General features: G+C 33.6%; 1 protein-coding gene and 1 non-coding gene across 2 annotated transcripts in view; both read right to left on the bottom strand.

Annotated features, from left to right (window-relative positions):
• The window catches only part of LOC138697566 (homeobox protein Hmx-like), a 100403-nt gene that overhangs the window by 48379 nt on the left and 31459 nt on the right, over window positions 1-20565 (bottom strand). The window lies entirely within an intron of this gene.
• TRNAK-CUU (transfer RNA lysine (anticodon CUU)) lies at window positions 3916-3988 on the bottom strand. Its single transcript has one exon. It is a non-coding gene; the product is annotated as a tRNA-Lys (tRNA).

A 20565-nucleotide genomic window follows, 5' to 3' on the forward strand; every position in this document is an offset into this window, starting at 1 on the left:
ATATTATTCATTGAATTTACATGTAACCTAAAATACTGTAGGCACACAGAGTTTTTTCACGTAAACTAAATGTATTATTAAATACATCATAAAATCACTTTCCTAAAAATATATTTAATAACAATAACAAAAGACAACTACCAGAACTCCAGTTACGTTATCTCAAAATCATCATTTGAGTAATCCAATACAAAAATTGATCATATACTTACTAACTTACTTGCTTGCTTTTAAAGAACCCGGAGGTTCATTGCCGCCCTCACATAAGCACGCCATTGGTCCCTATCCTGTGCAAGATTAATCCATTCTCTATCATCATATCCCACCTACCTCAAATCCATTTTAATATTATCTTCCCATCTACGTTTCGACCTCCCTAAAGGTCTTTTTCCCTCCGGCCTCCCAACTAACACTCCATATGCATTTTTGGATTCGCCCATACGTGCTACATGCCCTGCCCATCTCAAACGTCTGGATTTAATGTTAACACAGAATAAATATGGGAAATGCCTGTTATTATTCGGTTGAGAAGCTTTTATCATCCAGTCTGCTGTCAAAAAATCTGGAAGTTAGAAATTATAAAACAGTTATATTACCGGTTATCCTTTATGGTTGTGAAACTTGGACTCTCAATTTGAGAGAGGAACATAGGTTAAGGGTGTTTGAGAATAAGGTGCTTAGGAAAATATTTGGGGCTAAGAGGGATGAAGTTACAGGAGAAAATTGATCATATAACATATTTTATTCGTGAAACCTATAGGCCTATAACTTCTTATAATCACGTTCTGATGATTCGTCTTTCCTTGCGGGATTTTCAAGCATGGACTTTAATAAATTCTGCCATTTTAAACTGTATAAACGCTTATGCTAAGCTAACGAAGTTTCAAAAAGGGCAGACTACGATTTTTTACCTAGAAGTAGAAGTATATACTTCTTGTTATGCATATAAAATAGTAGTTTATACAGGGACATCATTTTATTTTTACTTTAATTTTTATTGTACCTCAGTTTTTGAATGTACTTCACTCCCACCCCTTCTACTAATGAAGTTCAACCGTCCTCCACACAGATCCAAGACCTCATATACAGTCATAGTAGCCTTACGGTCATAGTAAACAGTACGTTCCAAAAATATGTTCGCGTTTTCCAGTGACGAAAGAGCTTTCAATATTGCATCATTTTCCATTCGCCTACGTCGCATCCCGGTTTCCCCCACCCGCTTCTATTCGCCTCTCTGTAAATGCTAGTGGAACATTAATTTCTGTTAGGAATTGGACGTCTACGTAACATTATACCCATACAATTGTTTAAAATAACTTAAATAAAAGGGCCTCGTAAGTAATTAACTGTCACGTGATTTCCTCCCTTTCTACGACGCTGCGACGAACCACTTGGTCGGACAGTAGATAGCATGTCTGAGTAATTTTAGCTCTTTTCTGAGAACATTAATTCTGTTAGGAATTGGAAGTCTACGTAATAATATACAATTGTTCAAAGTAACTTAAGTAAAAGGGCCTCGTTAATTAACTGTCACGTGATTTCTTTTCTTTCTATGACTCTGCAACAAAACCACTTCGATGGCCAGTAGATAGCATGTCTGAGTAATTTGATCTTTTCGGATCGGGCAGAAGTGAAGATTGAATTTACAGTACGTAAGGTACTCTTTTATAGAGTATGTACAGAATTATTTCAACATGAGTTACTAGTACGAAGAACGAAACTGGTAATTGGAATTACGTACAATAGTCTATAGTGCAATAATATGCACATTAGAACTGAAGCCTGTATCGAAATGAACGGCCACCATTTTCAAAAATGTGTTTAAATATCCATATAATTATTTTTCAATTTAACTTCATTGTCTTTAGTGTACGCTAATTTGCTGTAGACAGTATAATATACACTGCATAATGAATACGTCCGCATGGAAAACTCAGTTCGTGAGTAAAAACACTTATTGTTAATGCTGTACTGTATTTTGATTAAACAAAAACCTAATGAAAATTATAAAACTCAAAATCTCAATAATTCTAGTTTACGTAAATGGATGAACTACTTTTTTCCCTCTTATACCTAGTGAAGTGATTTGTTTGTATATTACGCCAGTATCATCGAACTCCAGTCGTGGAAGGAGGTAGCAAATGGCGTTGATCCAGAGGTATAGGCAAGTTAATATTAAAAACGTTAGTAAAAATAAAATGATGTCCCTGCACTATCAATTCTAGCATAAACTAAACATGGTATTCCACATCAACTTTCTTTTATGCAGAAAATAACTTACTATGGGTTTTTATATATAAAGACCGTAATATATATTACGAAAACCTTAGCAATAGAATTTACTTCAACTTGCATGCCAGCCAAATATTTTAGGTTCTGAACAAAGTGAACTATTCTGTTATTATTCTATTATTTACGTAATGTTAATATTATGCATGATTCCAAAAAAGTAAACTCATCTGTTATTAAATAATTATGCAAACAGCAGTCTGTAACACGTTTATTTTTTTCCAGGTTTATTCTTCGTTAAATGTTGACGTCTCGTGCTGCAATGCATTCGGTTGCGTTACAGTCCAAGTTCAACATCGGAATTACGATACGAACTTCCTAGCTGTCATTACGATAGAAATGAGCAATTTTCTTGAAAACAATCATGGGTTTAATATTATGTGCCACATACGAGAATAGTACATTATGCAACGAGCCTATAATAGTAGTAATTAAGACGCGAGTATGTTTATGAAACGAGCGCAAGCGAGTTTCATAATGTTCATACGAGCGTCTTAATTACCATTATAGTCAAGTTTCATACGACTTTTTATGCTCGACCATATTTCTAACTTGAAATTATTCATAAGTATTCATGTTATTCTTATCTGACTGGGGAGCGGAACTGACCTTTTGCAATACCTCGTAAATTTTGAGATGTGCGCAGACGCGAAAGTATTGATTTTTTCCGAGAAACAAATGTCGACATTGACCTTGATATAATCTAGAGAGTAAAATAAACATTAATCTTGATATAACCTTGAAATTGAATTAGACATTGAAAAACGAGATGACAAATTGAATTTATTTGAACATTATTTGCAATTAACGCTAATTATTATAGTAACAGAACTAGTTGTCTTTCGATTGCATATCCGAGAATAATCGATACTTGCGCTTTCATATTGCCACAATGGTATTTTGTGATTGGTGGAACACCTGAACTTTAATGAATAGGCAAACTTTAATGAGGTCCATTAAAGGGCTGCTACCAGGTGTATAATTACTACATTTCGGCATGGTCGAGCATGAACATTATTAGATTCACAAAGTAGTTGTTCATCTGATGATAGTAAGATATACTGTATCATATTTCAGATTTGCTCCAGTAGCGTGACGTAGGACGAATAGGCACTGTTTTCAAAGTACAATTTTTTTCTGAACATTAGTTTATTATTTTCTTGTTCTAAGACCGTGGACGATTGGAGCACATGTTGGTTACCACCCGGCTGTATATGTTTGTCGTTCTGGTTCACTGACATTGATAGCTGCGCTACTACTTTTCATTCGGTAGAGATATAGTCCAAGCTCACACAACTAAACAGTTTTGGTACCAAGTTCCTAGCTCTGATGATGACATTAATTAACCGTTATGTTGCTTTAATTAAGCGTCATTCTGTTCCTAAGGACAAATATTTACAATATATAAAAATAATAGCTACTTTTTAGAATAACTGTTTAGGAAAGAATCTTCCATGTCACAAATGCGGTTTCTTTACCAAAGGTCACTTAAATATAAAGTGAACTTTTAAAATTGGAGAATACAGAAACAAAAATTTGTTTTAAAATTTACAACGAAAGTTTCATGAAAGTCTACAAAGCACTTGGAAACCAAGGATTGGCAGAATTAATAAAAAATTAATCATTCGCCCAGCGTGGGGCTCGAACCCACGACCCTGAGATTAAGAGTCTCATGCTCTACCGACTGAGCTAGCCGGGCACTTGTGAATCTGATAACAGCGAATAAGGATTATAAAGAATGGACACTTCGCGTCGGTACCTTTGATGTAGCCGGACTGATTTCAATGACCTTGAAGCCAGCTAGAGCTTGAGATTCTGCTTTCTCCCTAGAGTTGGCGCTGACATCACACCAGCTAGCAGTCGACACAGCAAGAATATAACACATAATTAATACATCTAGGAATATTATGTACTCAAATAAAATAAATTGTATCCATAAAATAATAAATCCGTCATTAACTGTAATGTCTAGACTCTAAGAGTTCCTTTATAATGAGAGTTGAGACGTTGACCCCAACAACAATTAAAATATGTAATGATTTGATAGCAGTGAAAATGGAAAAACAAAACTCTTATGAGAATTAAAACCATGTACCTATATTATATTATTATACAAATATTAAACGAATTCGATACTTAATTGTATAATGTATTATATTATTTTATAATATAATTTATTATATCTGAAATATAAAAAATTATTATTACAACTAGTTTGTCACTGAGAAATAAGGAAAAGCTGTTAACTTGAATTTATTTGAAGCAAAGCGTTACTGGATTATGCTATAAGGTAGGGGATGTTTAGATCCTGTGTCTCAACTCTATACTCAGTTATTGTCTTAGCGTATGCTCGATTACACTAACCTCTAGCGCTTGAAAGTGGAACTAAACGCCGGCGCACAGAGAAACAAAACACAGGAAAATTCTCTCAGTGTCCATTCTTTATAATCCCTATTCGCTGGCGCCAACTTATATGGGCCCGTGTGGCCCGAGCCTACCCAATATTATTATTATTATTATTATTATTATTATTATTATTATTATTACTTATGTAGATTTGGTTGAGAGAAACAGAAGGCCTTAACTCTGCCATGTAAAATAAAATAAATAAATAAAAATTAATGAGAGAACGCCATTCGTCAATTATATCTATACTAATAATAAATCTGTAGCCGAAAGTTTTCTGGTAATTTTCGATTTTCCAAAAATAATTGGTCCTAACATATATAATTAACCACCCTGAAACCGAAAATAGCTTTTTTGAAATTTTTGTCTGTCTGTATGTTTGTTACCTTTTCATGCGATAATGGCTGAACGGATTTCGATGAAAATTGGAATATAAATTAAGTTCGTTGTAACTTAGATTTTAGGCTATATGGCATTCAAAATACATTATTTAAAAGGGGGGTTATAAGGGGGTCTGAATTAAATAAATCGAAATACCTCGCTTATTATTGATTTTTGTGAAAAAATGTTACATAACAAAAGTTTCTTTAAAAATATTTTCCGATAAGTTTTATTCCTTGAAAAATTTTGATAGGACTGATATTTAATGAGATAAATGAGTTTTAAAATTACAATAACAACGCCATCTAAGGCGCTGTACTGAAATAAAAACAAATGACTTCGTCTATAAGGGGCCTTGGACAGCAACAATCGAAAGCTATGAAAGATAGCCGACAGAGAATGTTTCTGTGTTTATATGAAGTAATATCGGAAGCTAAATTAACCGATTTGTATAATAAATTATTATTATTTCACCATTGGAAAGTGTCGTTTCTCTAGATGGACATAATGCTATAATGTTATTACAGTAACTTCTGATATAATATAATATAATATAATATAATATAATATAATATAATATAATATAATATAATTTAAGTTATTTGAAGGGTTCAGAACCAAGTGGGCCAAAATTATCCTAAGTTATTACCATAATTCAATGGAAACCTATAACAAGTAAAATAAAATATACACATTAAATCTAAATGATGTCAATCTTCATTAAACTATGGTTGCATGTAATAAAAATTAAGAAACATGTTAAAGGAATATTGTCATTGCACCAAATGAGTGTCTCTGGACCAAAATGATCGCATTTTAATTATTTAGATGCAATTTAAATTAAGTAACATATTAAACGATTTATCCTTCTATCAAACACGAATGTTCCCTGGATCAAACGTCCTATTTTAATTATGTAATTACTTTATATTTATTTCTAACGGGTGCAGCGGAGCGCACGGGTACGGCTAGTATACAATAAGTTTACACAAATAACATCTGAACGCATAATATCGACTTACATATCGTTATTGACATACATAGGCCTATCGATATGCATAGTCGTTTTCGTTCTCGGTTTATTGTGAATCGAATATCTTCACGTTCATGTCCTTCGCTTCCCGTTCTCGGTTTATTACGGACCAGCCTTTAGCTGAAACACAACCTGAGGTAATCAAAGCCTGTAGCCCGTAGTAGGCCTATGTATATAATTCACATAATAAAACACGAACCTCTGGGCGGCATGGAAACTTGACAGGGGACACGAACGCATGCTCGCTCTTCCTTCAAAAGAAGCGTACTAAATCGATTAAATGACGTCATGGCAAGGGAATATATCTCAACAGGAGCTCAAATAATCCGAGCTATAAGATGATGATCCTATGATCCTATTTATTATTCCTAATCCCTCCCCCATCTACGGTAGGATTGTGTTTTATTACCGTGTAACGTCATCGCTATCTCGAGGAGATCTCCGACTAACTGCAGTCAATCTCCCTATTCAGTTACCAGAGATCTGTGTGGGAAAAAGTGTCTTACGGGCGAGCGGTGGTACCGCGTCTTCAAGTAAGGGACTCAGCGGCTTTTGGACCCTGTACACACGCCAATAATAATAATAATAATAATAATAATAATAATAATAATAATAATAATAGTCATCATCATCATCACCACCACAACAATTTTTCCGTCTCCAAGGATTTCTCCCTATTATTATTATTTTTATTGGTTATTTTACGGCACCTTATGAACTGTAATGGGTATCTAGCTTCTGAATAGGGATATCCTGAACTAGCACCAACAGTTAGGGCGCGTGTACTTTGAGGGATGCGCTTTGCGTGTGCATTTGTTTTCCAATACATAAACATTGAGGATTTACGTAGTGTATTAGTACAGTAACTTCTCTCTCATCCGGACAGTAGGGTAGGCAATTATTATTGGCTACTTACAGTACAGTACGTGCCTTCTTCCTCTCCGCCATGTACTTTTTTCCTCCCCCTATTTGCAACCCCGTCGTGCTTTCATAAATCACAGGTTGTGTGTGGAAGAAGTTCTCTATGCTTTCTAAGACATTTACTGATAAACGCTCGAAGTTTAGTTATTTTTTAAAAGACAAACTGGATATTTTGAAGCGGCTGGATGAAGGGGAAGCTATTTCTGGTATCCCAAGAAGTACAGTTCATGACTGGAAGCGTAATCGGGCTGCATTGGAAGAATATTGTGCATCCACGAGCTCTAATGACAAGCGCCGTGCATTGAAGCAGCCTAGTGTTGTCAATTAATACGATAAGGAACTGTTTCTATGGTTTCAAGAACAAAGAAGGAAAGGTACTCCAATATCTGGTCCGATTCTGAAAGAGAAAGCGCTAGATATGCTTAAGAAACATGGAGGTGATAATTTCTCTGCTAGTGATGGGTGGTTGTCAATGTGGAGGGAAAAGTATGGTGTTCGTCCGCTTGCAATTTGTGGAGAGATACCGTTGCAGCTGAAGAATATAAAACTACATTCCGAGATTAGGTGAGTAAACTAGAATTATCTCTCCAGTAGATATACAATTGTGACGAAACTGGTTTAAATATCAAATGGTTACCGAAAAGAACTTTAGAATCTGCATCATACAAAACTGCGCCTGGTTTCAAAATCCAAGAAGAACGTGTGACTGTATTAGCTTGCTACAATGCATCAGGGGCAAATAAGCTTCCCTTGATGTTAATTGGAATAAATTAAAAAATATATTGATTGTAACTATTGATTTAATTACTGTATTATTCAAATATTCACAAATATTTTCTTATCATATTTACTCATATCAATTATACAGACGATGGAGGGATAGTTAACTAATTTCCGTACCGTCTTGCAGTAAGGCGTAGCCTATGAAATCACGTGAATGCCGGACGACGAAGCGGACGGACAACATAGCAATGGATCACAGAGAATTTACTGTATATTAAATACTCTTAAAAACAACTCAAAATGGAAAATTTTTGTTGTGTTCCTAGATGTAAAAACCAGGCAAAGCTTTTTGCTTTCAATCAGGTCTCGAAAGATTCTAAATGTATGCTTTCAACCGTAGCAAATGTAACTAATTAAATTGCTCCTATTAAACAAAAAGAACTACTTCAAATAAGGAATTGCTAGCTACAGTTTAATTTTGGAAAAGAGCAAAGAAAAAACATTTAATAAAAACATATGCAACCTCGACAGCAAGCTATGTTAGCTTAGATTGTATGTAGTACTTGTAGGAGTCCCCGAAGTTTACGACTGCATTTTACAATGGAATATTTGGTCTACAGCAAACTCTCGATGAACTGGGATGTTTATTATCTAGGACGATCCGTAGTGAAAAAAAAATATATATAGGCCTATAAATAATATAGTCTATGTAACTTATTGAAACCGTGTTTTAACTTCAAATTTTCAAAATCATCATGCATAGTATTCAAAACTTTAGGCCCTTAAACTACAAAACGCATGAATAATCGTGATAGTACTGCGATCATATTGTAACATGCAATTAAAAATTGCATTTGTGCCTTCTGCAATTAGAAAAAAAAAAGTACGAGGAATTCAAACCCCATAGTCCCTCCCCTATATAAAAGACATTGGTGGCTGCATACCCTGTTTATCGCGTACAGTACCTACTTACAATACTTATGGTTAAAGAGGAAATACTCACCTTCGACAAAGATCCTTCTCTTTTTTCTATTCGTGCACATCGTTCTCAATGTTCTCGTTTAGGTTCATGAACATTCAAACTCTTATCTACGTATATTCTGCATACTGCAGATTTCCCCATCCATGTTTTATAGGTAGCTCGGTATTATACAAGTTTACGCTGTTATTTATTGTAAATTAAATTAGATTATGAGGTAAGAAAATGCTGAAATATATTAAATTATACTAGGTTATACAAAATAATTATAAATATAATTTTGACACGCTCAGAAAACCAACAAGCCGGAGAACGTAATCAACTGTAGCATATAACATAATATAGCCCTGCGCCGCATGGAACGGTCCTGCCATCTAACGGTGAAACTTCGCATAAGATATCCTATTACATGAAGATGATAGTGCCAGCGAAATGAGTCCAGGGTCCAGCGCCGAAAATTACCCAGCATTTGCTCTTAAAAGTTGAGAAAAAACCCGGAAAAAACCTCAACCAGGTAACTTATCCCATCCAGGATTTGAACCCGGGCTCGCTCGTTGCACGATCAGGCATGCTAACCGTTACTCACAGCGGGGGGCAATACATTGAGTTGAAGTTCTTTCTACGTTATTTGTCTATGGTCAGAACTAGAGCAATACGTGCAGTTCTGCGTTGTGTAACTTTCTCCATTCTCCTGTAACTTCATTCCTCTTAAGCATATTTCCACGTATTCACTACATTTTTGTTCTAGTGATATTTAACTTATTTTATCTTTTGTTTTCATCGTATTTTCCGATAATGGTATATCTATAATGCGATAACTTCAGTTATTTATTATCATAATTTTCCTTACTGTGTGTACCTAAAAGTATTGAGTTCGTTGTATGCTTTGTACTTCACTATTTTATTATTACTACTGCTACTACTACTACTACTACTACTACTACTACTACTACTACTACTACTACTACTACTACTACTACTACTACTACTACTACTACTACTACTACTACTACTACTACTACTACTACTACTACTATTATCATTATTATCGTTATTATGAAAGAAGTATTATAAGATGCAACACTGACTCGTATATATTACCACAGTCCACTATATACAGTCGCGAAGCTCAATATGTACAGTAGTAAAAATGCAAACATGGGTAGTTGCCCACCACTAGGATCGCTACTATCGCCTCATCATCGCAGATCTCTCTCCTAGTAGACGACAAAATATGTTACACTTTCATTGTGTTCTTTTGGAAAAATTAACATCTTCCTTCCATTATTGAAACATTAAATGCATAAAGTTAATTAATTATTTTAATGAAGTATATTAAATTCCACCATAAACTCGAAGATACCTGCAAGAAATAGGTTAATATTATTTTTGTTTGTGCAAAACGAACTGAAATTTACTATAATCGCTTCACTCATTCAAGATTATAGCGATAATTAACTATGAAACCAATAAAAATATTAATTTGCATTTCCCTTTACAACAATAATAATGGAAATATGAATTAATGGAGTAACTTGCGTGTACCGGTACTTGTAGTGTAGGCTTACGTAGTTAACAAAGTGGGATGAGGTTAAGCAATAATAATCACACCAGAATTGGAAATAAAAGTGATCAATAAATTTTATTGTAACAGACTTTTTCTACGTCTCTAGTAAAGTAACAAATAAAAATAACAACAAAATTAAGAGCTATAATTAAAAACATATCCTTTGAAAAAAAAAAAGTAGGCCTAAGCAATAATAATCCCACCAGAATTGAAAATAAAACGTGATCAATAAATTTCATTAAAACAAACTTAATTTTTCTACGTCTCTAGTAAAATATTATTATTCCAATTATTGTATTTTAGCCATTAACATTTTCATTACAACCAATAACGAACATTTCACAAGCATCAATGTGAAATACGCAACGAGCTAGCACTCGATGGAAATACGACACAGTCCAAAGCCGACCGTGGACAGTCTATTGTTTCTAGTTGCTAACCGCTTGGAGCGCTGTATCACGAGATTTGCAAAAAATCACCTCAAGCTTCGCGACTGTATATAGTAGACTGATATTACGTTGTCCACAATATGAATCGATAAGAAGAACTAACGCCGCTCTTTCGAAGACCACGTGAAGTAGCTCAGTGATTATCCGTTTCATGTCTATCCGCTATGACATTAGCAGGAATTGCCATAGCTCTCATCATTTTGCTCTAGAAAAATGTAAAACCTGTCAGCGAATGAATAAGCTTTTCATGTCCCAGGTACACCACAATTCCTGCGGTGACAACTTCACGCTCATAACGAGGATGAAAGACTACAATGAGCCCACAGTCTGCTTCTACAGTGGGTGTATTTAATTCCGATATTATGCATGGAATTATGAACACTAACGACCTTAAAAAGTTGGTAGTCATGTTTTCTATATAAAATGATCAGAGTAATATTCTGTAACATGGAAACAGTTGAATTAATTTTTATTTTGTGCATACCTGAGTAGCGCTTAATAAAAATTGTTGTTGAGTGAATTGGCATTTTGGTTCGGAGCAACACACGGTTTAGAGTTGAACTTTTTACCTTGCAAGCACAAATAAACTTTTTAGTAAGCGAAATGTCGAGATTTAAAGGTAAAACAAATGAATTTAGTGATGTAATACAATTTTTGGCTTGCGCGTTGGGACTCATGCTAGAGATCAGGGTTATAATCTCGGAGACATCAATGAAAATTATAGTAGACATATTATCGTATTGCTTTCCTTTATTTTACGGTCACTATAAAGCCATAACAATGTAATACTGTACGTGGTTCCCAATCGGGGGCCGCGGCAACCTGGGGATCCGCAAAGAATTAGGCTAATGGGAGGACGAGGACATAATAATAATAATAATAATAATAATAATAATAATAATCATAATCATAATCATAACAATAATAATAGGCCTAATAATAACAATGATAATAATAATAATAATAATAATAATAATAATTATTATTATTATTATTATTATTATTATTATTTTATTGGATTATTTTACAACGCTGTATCAACAGCTCAGGTTATTTAGCGTCTGACTGAAATGAAGGTGATAATGCCAGTAAAATGAGTCCGGGGTCCAGCACCGATAGTTACCCAGCATTTGCTCATATTGGGTTGAGGGAAAACCTCGGAAAAAACCTATACCAAGCAATTTTGAGTTCATTTTTTCAAAATTTCAGTAACTTGCCCCAACGGGATTCGAACTCTGGCCACCTGGTTTCGCGGTCAGACCCGCTAATCGTTACTCTACAGGTGTGGATAACATAATAATAGTAATAATAATAATGATAATAATAATAATGATATTTATTTATTCATTTATTCACTCACTCATTTATTCATTTATTCACTCACTCATTTATTCATTTATTCACTCACTCATTTATTTATTTATTTATTTATTCATTAATTAGTTTATTTATTCATTTATTCATTCATTCATTCATTTATTCACTTATTCATTCATTCATTCATTTATTCATTCATTCATTTATTCATTCATTCATTTATTCACTCATTCATTTATTCATTCATTCATTCATTCATTCATTCATTCATTCATTCATTCATTTATTTATTTATTTATTTATTTATTTATTTATTTATTTATTCATTTATTCATTTATTCATTCATTCATTCATTCATTTATTCATTCATTCATTCATTCATTCATTCATTCATTCATTCATTCATTCATTCATTCATTCATTCATTCATTCATTCATTCATTCATTCATTCATTCATTCATTCATTTATTTATGTGCTGGTCAACAGCCATGGGACAAAAATTGCCCAGCACAAGTGATACAATAATAATACAGAATAAAAAGAATTAAATATTGAATACAATTAATTTACAACAATAATAATAATAATAATAATAATAATACTTACTTACTTACAAATGGCTTTTAAGGAACCCGAAGGTTCATTGCCGCCCTCACATAAGCCCGCCAGCGGTCCCTATCCTGTGCAAGATTAATCCAGTCTCTATCATCATACCCCACCTCCCTCAAATCCATTTTAATATTATCCTCCCATCTACGTCTCGGCCTCCCTAAAGGTCTTTTTCCCTCCGGTCTCCCAACTAACACTCTATATGCATTTCTGGATTCGCCCATACGTGCTACATGCCCTGCCCATCTCAAACGTCTGGATTTAATGTTCATAATTATGTCAGGTGAAGAATACAATGCGTTCAGTTCTGTGTTGTGTAACTTTCTCCATTCTCCTGTAACTTCATCCCGCTTAATAATAATAATAATAATAATAATAATAATATAAATTAAAGTAAGTAAATTAAATTGTAATGTTAATCACTAGATGTATATAAATCAAAATAAAAATAATAATAAGGATAAAATAAAAATTAAAATAAAGAAGCTTGAACGAAGAATTTTTTCTCTAATGCATGATATATTTTACTATGAGAATAACAGAGATGATACATCGAAAATTAAGTAGGCCTATAATTTCTGAAAGAATACGTAAGTGATAACAGTGATAAGTTATTGCCAAGAGCAAACTAAGTCTATACATTGAAAGGATCGACTTCGCAGACATATATGTTGCCTTTTTAATGCACCTGGAGACTGAAAGAAATTACAGAAGTTCTACTATAGAAAAGTTTGTGGGCTCTCATATTTTTCGACGGAATACGTAAGGAAGTATTGTTTAAGAAGGAGTCACAGGATATATCACCTTTGAGGATCTTACAAAAAGAACAGATAATCGATCTCATGGCATCTAGCATATAGGTTTTGACAATTTAAATATTCGCATTTTCTCACATAACAATACCCGGAGTTAATGAGCAGAAATCTGAATGAACATAAAGATATAAATTTTCTCTGTATATTTTCTAATTTAGTCGAATCAGCAGCTGTAATCGAGTTCCAAACTGCAGATGCATATTCGAGTTTCGATCGCACCTATGTAGCCTATAGCAGAGCATGGGCGTGGAAAAAGAATAAGTTATTGACCTATTATTCCAAACATTCTGATTGCGTGATTGTAAATGTAACCAAAGTGACTATGAAAATATAATTTACTGCCAATGAATATTCCTAGATCTTTAATACAATCCGTTGTGTTAATTAGAACATTATTTAGACAGAAATTAAATTTCAGTGAAGAAGTTTTCTTAGAAAAGATTATTACATTCGTTTTTGAGATGTTAATTTTCATATCATTGTCTTCCGACCATTTTGCAACTGAGTTAATGCCACATTGAAGTCAGTACTACTTTTGATTGTACGAAAAAAATTTAAATCGTCGGCAAATAATAGACAGAACTTATTCTTTTAGAGCCTACTTAGGCTATATCTATGAATATAATAAATAGGAGAGGTCCTAAAGTAGATCCCTGTGGGACTCCACAATTTGTGTTATGATAATAATAATAATAATAATAATAATAATAATAATAATAATAATAATACATAGTACAAGTTGAAGTTTTGCTTAAATTGATGAAATGTATTAATAGGCACCGTAGGCTACTTCGTTCCAGGAGGCTACTAGATTAAGTAGGCCTATTACTGAAGTTTTTAAATAGACGACGCGCGTCCATCTAGCAAGCGAAATACTTACTTGACGGCTCATGCGACTCTTGTTTCGTCAAATGGGACTGAACACAACATGGACAACTTTAACATTTACAGTAATATTTATAATTTAAATTATTTACCAGCCAGCACGTCACAGAGAATTTCAGATGACGAGTAATGATTTGATAGGATATTATGGAGAAGTAAAATTATGTCTATACATTTGTATGTTTATGCTAATGAAAACAATGTAGCCTACTCCTGCAGAAATGTATAAATAAATAAATTGAAATAAAATGGAGACCTATACTATCAATAGCAATAACGTAATACGCGTATATTTGAATCACTGATTGAAAATGAGGAATATTATTTATGAGTTCATTACAGGTACTTCAAAGTATGAAACTACGAACACATGTTTTTTACTGACTAAATTAATCATGTAAGATAAGACTTGTGCCTAAAATTATATAAACACTAAGGGCCCTATTCATAGACATTCTTAGCGCGGGCTTTTGGTGGATGATCAGCGAACTAACGTTTTTCGTATTCATAAAGCAGTGTTGGCGATATGATATGATATGAATCCTGTTTAGTACGCTCGTAGCACGGGCTAGCGAAATGTCTATGAATAGCACCCTAATATGTTAAAATCTTTAGAGCGTCTAATTACGTTATAAAAATTATTCGGATAGACTTCAGGCCGCTCGACCCCAGAGTGCGCGCCTGTGACACGCTGGCACAACTGCGAGCAACAGACAACAGTCCTGCCTCGAGAGAGACTCCCAATTGCAATGTGTGTACGTGCAAAGCCCTGGACAGTCGCTTAATACAAACAGCAAATATGACTGTTTGTGCAACTCATCAAACATTGTCGAAGTTGTCTCAGCCGTCTAAACTTACGATTCTTGGATTGGTGATATTTTTCAGATTGTCTATTCTACTTCGGACTTATTCAGTGAATAATTTCATAGATCGGTAAGGGAATTATTGCTTTTTTATTGGCCTTTTTCAACAGCTCGCAGCATGACTAATGCCCATTCTAATTCCTGTCTACGGTAAAGAACATCAGAAAAAATATTCATCGGTCATTTCTCGTCCATGTTAAATTTCGACAATGAATAATTTCTTCCGTAGAAATCATCGTTAAAACCAGTATTAATACTACTCATTTTTAATTTCTCTACAGCAGCCGTGGCGAAAATGTGATAGCTATGCATTTTTCTTGCTTCCTGTCTCCCCCAATCCCCACCCTCTCACTCACTGGAGTCAAACTCCGTTCCATTTGTATTTGTCTCTGACCTGCGAGTGGCGTATCATAGCAATGTCTCTCTCGAAACCATGCACCTCTACAAAAACGAAAGTTTCAAGTAGGATGGGGGGACGCTGGCAATATGATGAGAATATTAAATGTGTGATTTGTTCACAAGTATTACGAGGAAAACGGTTGTATTACATAAAACGGCATTATACTACAAATTACTCATGAAACATTAAAAGGTTAAGTATTATTATTATTATTATTATTATTATTATTATTATTATTATTATTTCAATTGCGGTAGTTTGTTCACCAGACGTCAGGATCTTGATTATTTATTTTTTTGCAAAGTCATTAAGGGTGATATTGATTGTGAATCTTTCATAAGCAATATCAGTCTTCGTATTCCTGCTAATGGTTTAAGATTTCATAAATTGTTTTATAATAAGAATCCTAAATCTCTCTCTCCGGTCTGCAGATGCATTAAATATGCTAATTTGCATGGATTCAACTTGGATCCATTTAATGTGTAGTATATCTTTGAGTTTTAACTCACTGATCTAATTTTAATAATTATTTGTCCATATATTTCTTGCATTTGGTCTATTGATTCATGTACACCATTGCATTATTTCAATTCTCATTGTACTAATTTTATAATTTTATAATTATTATTTGATCAATGATTGATGTAGACCATTATATTGTTTGTATTTCATCTCATTGCCATTTTCTATCATTCATTCTCATCATCATTTGTTGTTTTGTTCTGTTTTGTATCGTGCAAAACTGTAATTGGCCTTGTGCTGTTGTTTTTGCACGTTAATATTATAAATAAATAAATAAATAAATAAATAAATAAATAAATAAATAAATAAATAAATAAATAAATAAATAAGTAAATAAGTAAATAAGTAAATAAGTAAATAAATAAATAAATAAATAAATAAATAAATAAATAAATAAATAAATAAATAAATTATTATCTCTGTACGTCGATTCCTTTTTTCATCAGATGTACGAATAATGCGGTTAGATCTTCAATTTAAACTCACACATTTACAATGTAAAGTTACATTGAAAGCTAAATGCAAGGACTTGACAGATGTCGAACTTTTCAAATCTTTGCCAAAAAATAAATATCCGAAGCTTCGTTCTTTCGCTAGCTCTGTTGAAGCCATGTTCGCTACAACTTACGTTTGTGAAAAATTATTTTCAACACTGAAAATAGTAAAAACCAAATTTAGATCACGACTGACAGACAAATACCTTTGTAATGAACTACGACTGGCAGAAAGTGACATAATTCCTGATTTTGAAACTCTGTCGCAGAGACATTCTGAAGACAGTTAATTTTAGGTTGTGATAATGTGTCCTATATTTTCTTTCTTCGTTACACGTACTAAACATTAGTTTGTAACCTTATACTGTATAAAATTATATTTAAGTGTTTGACGTAAGGAAAACGAAAATCCGTTTCAGACAGTTGCTTCACTTCCCCTTCGGGTGTCCGCCTCCCTCCATAGGTGCTATGCACGTTGCAGGTTAAACAGTGGCTCGGCGCACGATCACATTTTCGCCACGGCTGCTCTACAGTCATCATTACATACAGAAGTCTGTGGACCAGCGAGACGTTTTCGTCGACATGTTCCCACTCTTTTCCAGAATAGGACTTCATAATCGTTATGGTTTTGATATAGGCCTATTATGTTAAAATGAGTTCATTCAAATTTTCAAATTCAAATTTATCCATAATATACATTTGAAATGGTACATTTGAATAGATACCCGAAACGAGCATGTGCTCGTGCTAAGGTGCAGTCCATTAGAGCCTACATAAATTTTACAGACATCAATAATAATAAGATGAAAGAGGAGTGGAACGGAGAAAAATTCTCTCCGGCACCGGGATTTGAACCCGGGTTTTCAGCTCTACGTGCTGATGCTTTATCCACTAAGCCACACCGGATTCCCATCCCGGTGTCGGATCGAATCCTCTCAATTTAAGTTTCACCTCTTGGGTTTCCTCTACTGGCCGCCCTCTGCACTAAGTCATAGATGTAGCTTATGAACGTAGGACAATGTCTATGTAACTTATGTGCGGAGGTGCACTCGATATGAGTGACTGATTGGCCGGGATCCGACGGAATAAGCGCCGTCTTAAATCACAAATAATTAATAATAATAATAATAATAATAATAATAATAATAATTTATTTATTTAATCTGGCAGAGCTAAGGCCAGTAGACCTTCTCTTCCTCCCAGCCAGACTCTAATTCTAATTGAATACAATTGCTTACATATTTATTACATTAATATCTAGACATAAAACAACATGAAAGTAAATAATGAAAGTTGGATAAGTAATGTTAGTGTGACAATAATAAACATTGGTAATAAACAGTGACAATATTAATAATAAAATAATAATAATAATAATAATAATAATAATGAGATAATTTAAATATTTATTCTGTGATTTATATAACCATTAAACATTGAGAAATCTGAAACAGCTATTATTGTTAACAAGAATTGCTAGAAAAATATTTAGTTAGTCTCTTCTCAAATTGGTTTGATGTCTGACAGTCCCTGACATTACTCGGTACGGAATTCCAAAGCCGAGGAACAGCCACAGTGAAAGAAGATGAATATGAGGATGTTCGGTGGGAGGGAATGGATAATATTGAGGAGTGTTGTGATCGTGTGTCTAGGTTATGATGGGTGGATAAATTTTGAAAACGAGACGCAAGATAGACAGGAGTGGAGAAATGCAATATGTGAAAGAGAAGGGAAAGACAGTGGATTTTCGTACGATCTTCTAGACGGAGCCAGGACAACATTTCGAGGGATGGTGTTACGTGATCAGCCCGGCGAATATTGCAGACGAAACGGACGCACATATTATGAGCACGTTGTAGTCTCTGCGCCGAAGTAACGCTTAGGTCAGTAAGCAGAATATCACAGTAATCGAAGTGGGGCATCACGAGTGTTTGCACTAATATTTTTTTGATTGAAAAGGGTAGAACATTCTTCAATCGCCTAAACGAGTGGATTAATGAGAATACTTTCTTGCAGGATTTCTGCAACTTGAACGTTGCAATTTAAACTTTTATCCATATAAATACCTAGATTCTTTACTGATTCACTGAACGGAATTTCGGTGCCGTATATTTTAATCGGGGACAAATTTGGTATGGTAATAGTGCTTAAACAAACGTGAATGACCTACAATGATTGTGATTTTTCTGGATTTAGTTTAAGTCGGAATTTCCGTTTCCATGTCCAGATTGTGTCCAGATCGTCATTAATTTTAGTTATTGCATCATTTATTTCGTCAGTGTGGAATTTTATGTATATTTGAAGATCGTCTGCATAGAGATGGTGTCTGCAGTACTTTAGAGATTCTGATATGTCGTTGATATAAATTGTAAATAGTAAAGGGCCAAGAACTGATCCCTGTGGGATCCCTGACCTCACGGCCTGCCAAGAGGAAGAACGATTTCCAGCTATCACACTTTGTTGGCGGCCATTAAGGTAAGAGTCAAACCACAGGACAACGTGCTCTTCTAGGTGTAGTCTTCTGAGTTTACATATTAATAAGTCAATGTCTACAGAATCGAAGGCTTTGCTGAAGTCAAGTAAAGTCATTATTGTCAATTTACGTTCGTCCCGGGCCTCGCGTAGGTCTTCCGTGATTTTAAGTAATGCTGTACTTGTGTTATGTCCGGCCCTGAAACCTGATTGATAAGAGACAAAGTAATTTCTTACGCATGTCATATATATATATATATATATATATATATATATATATATTATTATTATTATTATTACTTTTTTTTCAACACCATAAACATTTCACATCAAAGAAACTAAATCTATACTAATAATAAATCTGTAGCCAAAATGTTTCTGGTAATTTTATATTTTCTAAAAATAATTGGTATTAACATGTATAATTAACCATCCTGAAACCGAAAATCGCTTTTTTTTTAATTTTTGTTTGTCTGTCTGTATGTTTGTTACCTTTTCACGCGATAATGGCTGAACGGATTTCGATGAAAACTGGAATATAAATTAAGTTCGTTGTAACTTAGATTTTAGGCTATATGGCATTCAAAATACATTTAAAAGGGGGGTTATAAGGGGTTCTGAATTAAATAAATCGAAATATCTCGCTTATTATTGATTTTTGTGAAAAATGTTACATAACAAACGTTTCTTTAAAAATGATTCCTGATAAGTTTTATTCTTTGAAAAATTTTGATAGGACTGATATTTAATGAGATAAATGAGTTTTAAAATTAAAATAACTGCCATCTAAGGCGGTGTATTGAAATAAAAAACAAATGACTTCGTCTATAAGGGGTCTTGGACACAACAATCGAAAGCTATGAAACATAGCCTACAGACAATGTTTCTGTGTTTGTATGAAGTAATATAGGAAGCTTAATTAACCGATTTGTATAATTAATTATTATTTCATCATTGGAAAGTATAGTTTCTCTGGATGGACATAATGCTGTAATATTATTACAGTAACTTCTGAGTGAATTGAGGACAGGTAAGATTAAAATAGCTTCTTATGCACAGAAAACTTGATAGGTTATTCTGTATATTCATTTCCTGTATTTCTTAAAATAATGTTTATGAACATATTCATTTTTATCTCAGAGAATTAACGAACAACGAGAGTGTATTGATTTAGTATGCAGTAATAGTACTTTAGCTTAGCAATCCATTATTTTATAATTCAAATTTTAACTATGCCCAGTTGAAACGTGTTAAAATACATAAAATATATATGCAATAAATGCAATGCAAAAAAATTGGGTAATGAGCCAAGCAGATTATGTTGCGCTGTTGTAAAAGCTGTTCCTCCTGAGATTCAAGAGCTCCCACAACAAATTAAAAACTTTCTAATTCGAGTACATCCGTTATCAACACACTTTTTACATAATATAATATAAT

Source organism: Periplaneta americana, chromosome 4 (assembly GCF_040183065.1).
Source record: "Periplaneta americana isolate PAMFEO1 chromosome 4, P.americana_PAMFEO1_priV1, whole genome shotgun sequence".
Lineage (NCBI taxonomy): Eukaryota > Metazoa > Arthropoda > Insecta > Blattodea > Blattidae > Periplaneta > Periplaneta americana.